This window comes from Papaver somniferum, chromosome 5 (assembly GCF_003573695.1).
Source record: "Papaver somniferum cultivar HN1 chromosome 5, ASM357369v1, whole genome shotgun sequence".
Classification (NCBI taxonomy): Eukaryota; Viridiplantae; Streptophyta; class Magnoliopsida; order Ranunculales; family Papaveraceae; genus Papaver; species Papaver somniferum.
The window spans coordinates 117618123-117627277 of record NC_039362.1 but is presented as its reverse complement, the minus strand read 5'-3'; positions in this window follow the sequence as shown (position 1 = coordinate 117627277).

Sequence of the window (9155 nt, the reverse complement as noted above, 5' to 3'; positions counted from 1 at the left end):
TCGGAAGTTCTCGACCGACAATTTCTGCTGGATTTTCCAAAACTCGTTTGTGTGCTAAGTCCGAGAACTCAGTCCGCGAACCCAGTCCGTGAACTGGTGGAAGTTCTCTTTCCGAGAATTTCAGCTGAGTTTGGAAAACTCAACCGATTAACTTAAGTCCGCGAACTTGTTTGTGAACTTAAGAGGTTATGATCTAAAGATGTGCTCTGAACATGAAACATTAAATTACTAAGGAATGCTTTATGCAAACCGTGGCTATAATGTTCATGAGCCGATTCAATCGAATCGAATCATCTTTGTTTCAATTGTGTCTTGTGTAGTTACATAATATCTCATAGCAATTGAACAACTCTTTAACTAGTTCATTTGAGTCAATTGAACTAGTTATGGTAAAGAAGAACAAGGTTAATATGAGATGCTCATATGGTTAACCTTTTGGGTTACTATGTTGAACCAACATACACGTACACGTTTGGGCATGGTTTTCACGAACCCAGTAAACGTCTACCCAAGTGTGTGTGACAAGCTAAGTTTTCGATCTAACGGTTGAGAAATATTAGCTTGAATCTAAATCAGGTTTTCATCTAATGGTGAATAAGGATTGCTTTGTAACTAAGGAAAAACCCTGATTTGAAGGCTATATAAAGGAGACATCTAGCATTGTGCAAAACTAATCCCCACAGGTATGTGTGCTACTAGTGCGCCCGCTAGAGTCGATCTCCATTAACCTTTGATTTTCTTCTCTAAAATCATGTTAACGACTTAAAGACTTCATTGGGATTGTGAAGCTAGACCGATACTACTTTATCGTAGTTGTGTGATATGATCTTGCATCTTCTATCGTACGAGTAAAATCGATTGATTGGCTTGATATCGTGAGAGTTCTCCGATAGGCAAGATAAAGAAGTCACAAACATCTTTGTCTCACTGTTTGTGATTCCTCGACAATCCGATTGTGTATTCAGGAAGGATTGTAGAGAGGTGATTGATTAATCTAGGCTGTTCTTCGGGAATATAAGACCGGATTATCAATTGGTTCTTGTTCACCTTGATTTTATATCAAAAGACGGAACAAAACCTAGGGTTTATCTGTGGGAGACATACTTATCCTTTGATAGACTTATCTGTGTGAGACAGATCTGTTTATTATGAAGTCTGTGATTTTGGGTTGCAGCAACTCTTGGTTGTGGGTGAGATCAGCTAAGGGAATCAAGTGCGCAGTATCCTGCTGGGATCAGAGGCGTAGGAGTACAACTGTACCTTGGATCGGTGGGAGACTGATTGGGTTTCAACTATAGTCCAGTCCGAAGTTAGTTTGCAGTAAGCTAGTGTCTGTAGCGGCTTAATACAGTGTGTATTCAATCTGGACTAAGTCCCGGGGTTTTTCTGCATTTGCGGTTTCCTCGTTAACAAAATTTCTGGTGTCTGTGTTATTTCTTTTCCGCATCATATTTTATATAATTGAAATAATACAGGTTGTGAGTTCGTGATCATCAATTGGAAATCCAACCTTTGGTTGTTGATTGATATTGATTGATCCTTGGACATTGGTCTTTGGTATCGTCCAAGTATTTGATAAAGACTCGCTATTGTTTTTAGCTTGAGTAAAAATCAAATCAAGAGAGAGATATTAACTCCTTGAGATACTTTTATCTAGATTGAGTCTGACTGTCTAGCTGATTCTCTAGCAAAGTATTTCGGAGTTAGTCCATACATATTACTAAGCGAAATATTGGGTGGTGTTGTTAGACCCCCGCTTTTTCAATTGGTATCAGAGCAGGTAAACACGGTAAACCTAATAAGTTTGTGTTTGTTCGTTCCATATAAATTGCCCTATGAGAAATTTCTTTGGAAAACTTGCTCCTGGCATCTGTAACGCATGCCAGAATTCCTTAAAGATTGTTCAAAGATTGTTATGGTTAAAACCTCTGGGTTCTCATGATAATCTTACTCCATCTAAAAGGGGAGATTTAGATGTTAAGAAGCAATCTGAAGGAAAAAATAAAAGGAAAGAAAAATTGGGAAAACGTTCAATACGCTCAAGGATATGGAACCTCACTAGATTAACTCTTGATCTCTATGAGGAATACTATCGTGATGGATCAATTGATAAAGATCTGTTTAAAGCGTTCGAAGGCGTTTTTAAATTCTTAGAAAAACTTAATTTTGTTAAGTCTAAGAATCTTTCCGGAAAGGGTGTTGGTCGTGTTAAAACTGTTAATACTGAACAACCCAGATATCGAAAATATCCTTCTTCTAGCCCGAACCAACGAAGGATAGAAAGCTCCAGCTGCCCTGACTATCATCATTATTTTTATTATACTACAGGTACTGTTCACACCTATCAACCAGATGTGTCGCATGAGAATTCCTCTGCGCATTATGCTTCTTGGTAACAAGACTGGCTTTTCCCCATTTGTACATATCTTGATGTGGGGAAAGAAATGGCTTGAGTTGTGTACAGTTGTGTTGTTGTTTGGTTAACTTTCTATTACCTGTGTTTTCATCCACTTTTTGTTGGTTGTTTACCACTTATGTGGTAAAGGCTAAGATTTTTCCTTAAGTCTTGTGGATCACGGTTCGTGTACAGCCCAATCCCATGAATGAGGAATATATATATGTTGGTGGTCCGCGAACCTTCTCTTTTCTCATCTTCCGTCCGCGTACATGATGATTTCTAGAAGCATGAAAAGGAGTTCTAAAAGCTCAAAATCCTCTAGCTTGAATCCACCTTGTGATCAAAATTCTCTTAGAATTAGGTTTGTGAATGATTCTTGTGCTAGAACTTTTGATAGGATTGCTTCCAAAGGTTTTATTCTAGAAAAGAAATTGGAAATCTTTAGTGGATATGAAGAGGATTTAGCTTGCTTCAAAAAGTTAAATCTTGGGAATATCTTTAATGGCCTCGGTGAAGGTTTTGATTCTCTAACAAGGATTTTCTATGCCAACATTCATGATGTTGATTTTAAGAAGATGGAATTCAAATCCATAATAAATAGAGAAAGGTTTCTTGTTAATAGAGAGTTAATTTCAAGGGTCACCAAAATACCGTTGGGCAACGTATGGTTACCTAGACCAAGTGATGAACGTCCTTCATATGATGATATCTCTATTGGACTTTGTTGAAAGAAGGTCGTTTGGAGTCAAGGAAAGTTTCGTAATAATGATCTTAGTATTGCTTTAATGGCGTTTGGAAAACTCGGTATGTCTAACCTTTGTCCCTCCATAATTGAGAATTCTTATGAGTTTGCGGAATTGGTCTTCTTCCTTGCATCCGACAATACAGATCTTGATATTTGTGGCTTTATCATCTTTCAAATGATGACGATGACTTCTCACATCAAGATGTTAGGCTATCCTTGTTTGATTATCCAAATTTGCCGTGATCGTATACTTGATTTTATTGGAAATTCTCTTGGGGTTCCCAAACTTGTTCGTCCATGTACTTTTCGGCGTATAAGGGAAAATGTTCGCAAGCGACAAAGAAGTACTTCTCTTGATGTTGAAGACCCTACCACCTTGAGGCTTATTCAAAAAGTTTACAAGGGTGTATGCAAGGTAAATGCAGTAGTAAAGTGCTTAAAAGATCAAGTGTCGTTAATTGGAACCAAGTGTCCCGAGCTCAAGGAATAGTTGGATTCAATTCAAGCTACTTGGAAATTGTCCGATGATGAAGGTGATGAGTAATGCATCTTCTTATTTTCCTAGTATGTCTTCTTTTTGGATTAGTTGGAAGAATAACTAGTGCTTTGAATAGCGATGATTGTGACTACACATAGCTATTTTTGTTTTCATCTTCTTATGTTATTTTTTAGATTTATTGGTTATTAAATTCTAAAAATATTTGGAGGATGATGTTTATTGCAGTATTTTAATGGTTTGTGATATTGCAATATTTTTATGGGATATGTATTGTTTACGTCCGTGAACTTGAAGGTCCCATATTGCAGTCAAAAGTAAAGTCGTTCATGAATCGGTATTCGTATTGATGAAAGGACGAATGGACTTTTGACATTTACAAAATTTATGCCTATGCAGTCATGTATTTGATGGAAAATAGGATAAAATCTTTTGTTCAACAAGGATAAAGTCTATTATGTCGTTATGATGGAAAATAGAATAGATCCTTGTATGTTATCCACGGTATTGATCTTCATTGATCCATTTTATTATGTTTTACCGTGAAGGCTCCATTGTGTGTCTTATGTTGAGCACCTTACAACTAAGTCGATTTACCTTGGCTTTGTTGGTTGTTCCATAAGATACTATATGTCGAGCATTAGAAACTAAATTAATCAACTAGTTTGGTTATTTAGTTAGTACTCCATAAGTCTTCTTTCTTATGTTGAGTGCATGTACGGTTAAGGTTATCATATTCTATGATGAACTTAGTCGGGGTTCCATAAGTTCTTTTATGTTGATCCCAAAATAATTAAATTGATTACTTTGGTGATTAGTTTGGTTGTTTGTATTCCAATTAGATTAATTATAGGTTCTCTTGTAATTAATCTAGTTGAGTTTTCACATATTCCACAAGTTCTTGTGTTGAGTATATGAAACGCTACACTATCATGTTCTTTGGTTAATGTAGTCATATATTCCGTAAGGTTTTCCTTATGTTGAGTATTTGAACGGTTAAGTTAGTCATCTCCGTGTGATTGACTTAGTCGTAGCTCCGTGAGTTTACTTATGTTGAGAACTTTCAATTAAATTGATCACTTTTGTGGCTTGATTTAGTTGCGTATTCCAATTGAACTAATCATGGGTTTACTTGTGGTTAATTTGGTTGGGCTTTGTATATAGAAAACCATTCCTATGGTTTTTGGTGTCCAATAAAAAATCCTTCTTTTCTTTCGAAATTAAGGTCGCTCTTGTTGTTCTCTCGGGAATGACATCAAATGGGGGAGAGTTCTTTTGAACTTGTGCTTAATGGTAATATCTTGCGGGGAGTGCGGCTGTGGAATTTTTTAGGGGTTATCTTGTATCTTAAAACTCCTTGATGAATGTTGTTAGCTTCGACTATTAGATTGCATCTAAATTAAATTGGTATGTATTTTTCTTTTGGTCATGAAATGTCTCTTGTGGAAATTTCATTATGATCCCATTCTTGTACCTTTGCCAATTTTATTGACAAAAAGGAGGAGAAATATTGTAGTTCACACTACAAATACATATGGTTTTCGGATCATTGTGTAAGGGGGAGTGGTTTCCATGATCGAGATGGAGTATTGAATAAGGGGGAGTGATACATATCACCGTAGTATTATTGTTAAAGTCGTGATACAATTGGACTTTGATGTTATATAATAATACTATGACACTGTATAATAATGATCGAGAATCTTGATTTCTCTCATTGTTATAGCTACCGATCTTCAACAACGATGGTGCTAAACTTACAACCTTTGGGGTCATTGGAGTACTTGGAAGGACGAAGATTTCAAGGAACGTTGAATATTAGACTATGGAATAGGAGCCACTAAAGTTTATCTTTTTTGTATTCCATATGTATTAATAGTTTTGTTACTAAAATTGACAAAGGAGGATATTGTTAGAGCATAGATCGGTCAACCTCGCATGCGTTGCTATCTCAAGCATGTTTGTCAATGTTAGTGATCAAAACTATAAGTCTTGATTTCTAGCCTACATAGCTAAGTCTCGGACTAGGATATAAAAGTGCAGTTGAGCTCAAGGACTTCATGGCGATTCATCATAAAACGACGAAGATCTATACAAGGAACCGTGGAACTTCATCAACAAAAAGGTATGTGGAGACTTGAAATTATCTATCACTCAAAAGTCTATCTATTCTATCTCCTACTTCTTATGAGACAAAAGTCGTATGCTATATAGACTAGATCATACACATTTGACATTACGAGCTGAGCATTAATTGCTTACCTTTATCTCGAAATCATGTGTTGGTAAAGCGTTTCGCTTTGATCAAGTTTATCTTCACCTAGTGACGAAAGTCATGAAAAGTTTCAATCACTTTGAGAATTGCTCTGACGTGAATCGGTTCTTGAATAACGGCTACATAGAGTCCTATGAGAATGTCTCAGTGATTGAAATGAGAGTTTAGATTACATAACCATGTATTCCTTGAACCGAAGTTTTCGAACTTTGTTGATTAAGAGAAATCAGAAGGATTGTGGAATTGGCTTGCCAAGTCCGCAGACTCAGTCCGCGAACTGTCGGAAGTTCTCGACCGAGAATTTCTGCTGGATTTTTGAAAACTCGTTTGTGTACTAAGTCCGCGAACTCAGTCCGCGAACTGGCGGAAGTTCTCTTTCCGAGAATTTCTGCTGAGTTTGGAAAACTCAACCGATTAACATAAGTCCGCGAACTTGTTTGTGAACTTAAGAGGTTATGATCTAAAGATGTGCTCTAAACATGAAACATTAAATTACTAAGGAATGCTTTATGCAAACCGTGGCTATAATGTTCATGAGCTTATTCAATCGAATCGAATCATCTTTGTTTCAAATGTGTCTTGTGTAGTTACATAAGATCTCATAGCAATTGAACAACTCTTTAACTAGTTCATTTGAGTCAATTGAACTAGTTATGGTGAAGAAGAACAAGGTTAATATGAGATGCTCATATGGTTATCCTTTTGGGTTACTATGTTGAACCAACATACACGTACACGTTTGGGAATGGTTTTCACGAACCCAGTAAACTTCTACCCAAGTGTGTGTGACAAGCTATGTTTTCGATCTAACGGTTGAGAAATATTAGCTTGAATCTAAATCAGGTTTTCATCTAATGGTGAATAAGGATTGCTTTGTAACTAAGGAAAAACCCTGATTTGAAGGCTATATAAAGGAGACATCTAGAATTGTGCAAAAATAATCCCCATACGTCTGTGTGATACTAGTGCGCCCGCTAGAGTCGATCTCCATTAACCTTTGATTTTCTTCTCTAAAATCAGGTTAACGGCTTAAAGACTTCATTGGGATTGTGAAGCCAGACCGATACTACTTTATCGTAGTCGTGTGATCTGATCTTGCATCTTCTATCGTACGAGTACAATCGATTGATTGGATTGAGATCGTGAGAGTTCTCCGATAGGAAAGATAAAGAAGTCACAAACATCTTCGTCTCACTGTTTGTGATTCCTCGACAATCCGCTTGTGTAGTCAGGAAGGATTGTAGAGAGGTGATTGATGAATCTAGGTTGTTCTTCGGGAATATAAGACCGTATTATCAATTGGTTCCTGTTCACCTTGATTTTATATCAAAAGACGGAACAAAACCTAGGGTTTGTATGTGGAAGATAGATTTATCCTTTGATAGACTTATCTGTGTGAGACAGATCTGTTTATTATCAAGTCTGTGATTTTGGGTTGCAGCAACTCTTGGTTGTGGGTGAGATCATCTAAGGGAATCAAGTGCGCAGTATCCTGCTGGGATCAGAGGCGTAGGAGTACAACTGTACCTTGGATCGGTGGGAGACTGATTGGAGTTCAACTATAGTCCAGTATGAAGTTAGTTTGCAGTAGGCTAGTGTCTGTAGCAGCTTAATACAGTGTGTATTCAATCTGAACTAGGTCCCGAGGTTTTTCTGCATTTGCGGTTTCCTCGTTAACAAAATTTCTGGTGTCTTTGTTATTTCTTTTCCGCATTATATTTTATATAATTGAAATAATACAGGTTGTGCGTTTGTGATCATCAATTGGAAATCCAACCTTTGGTTGTTGATTGATATTGATTGATCCTTGGACATTGGTCATTGGTACCGTCCAAGTATTTCTTGTATTTGATAAAGACTCGCTATTGTTTTTAGCTTGAGTAAAAATCAAATCAAGAGAGAGATATTAACTCCTTGAGATACTTTTATCTAGATTGAGTCTGACCGTCTAGTTGATTCTATAGCAAAGTATTTCGGAGTTAGTCCATACAGATTGCTAAGCAAAATATTGGGTGGTGTTGTTAGACCCCCGCTTTTTCATAAATTACAAACTCGAGCAGAAGTTTTCGGTTAGAAAACTTCCGCCAGTACGCGTACCCAACCTGTGTCCTTTACCAACGTCGCATGCACAAGTGCACACAATTGGTTTCCGGCACATGGACTTATACACTAATGTGCGAACACACTATATATGCTTATATCCATAGTTGGTTGCATAATCTAAACTCTACATTTCAATCATTGAAACATTCTTCTATAATGTTATAACAATCGTTATTCACGACTATCGTCATCAAAGATATTTTCAAGATTGAAACGTCATCATGACTTTTGGCACGGGTAAAGATGAAATTGGTTAAAGCAAAAGCTTACCAACACATATTTTGAGAAAAAGATAGGCGAGTAAACTCGGCTCGAAATAGCAAATGTGTATGTATGAAAACTATCATACTTATACGACTTTATCTCAAGAGTAGGAGATAGATAGATAGGCTTTTGAGTGATAGATAAGTTCAAGTCTCCACATACCTTTTAGTCGGATGAAGTTCCACTAGTTCCTCGAGTAGTTCTTCGTCTTCGTAAGATAATCGCCATGGAGTCTGGAGCTCAACTACACTAATCTGTCCTAAACCGAGACTTAGTTATCAGTAGTCTAGAAATCAAGACGTATAATTTTGACACCTAAACTTGAAAAACATGCTTGAGATAGCAACGAATGCGAGTTCGACCGAGCAGTGCTCTAACAATCTCCTCCTTTGTCAATTTTAATGGAAAAACTATCAATACATATTGATTACAAAATAAATAGAACTTTGTAGCTTCTCGTCCACATGCTTGATCTCCTTGGTGCTTCAACATTACTGGAAAACTTCGCCTTTTCCAAGTACTCCCATGATTCCATAGATGTTCAATTCAGCATCATGGTTGTTGAAGTTCCGTAGCCATAACAATGAGAAAACAAAAGTTCTCGATCATTGTTATACAGTACCATAGTATTATTACACAGTATCAAAGTTCTTATATCACAACTTCGACAACAATAGTATGGTGATATGTATAACTCCCCCTTAGTCAATACTTCGTCTCAACACGAAAACCACTCCCCCTTACATAATGATCCGAAAACCATATGTATTTGTAGTTTGAACTACAAATTAATTCTCCCCCTTTTTGTCAATAAAATTGGCAAAGGTACGAAAACGGAATCATAATGAAATTTTCATGGAGACACTTCAAGGCC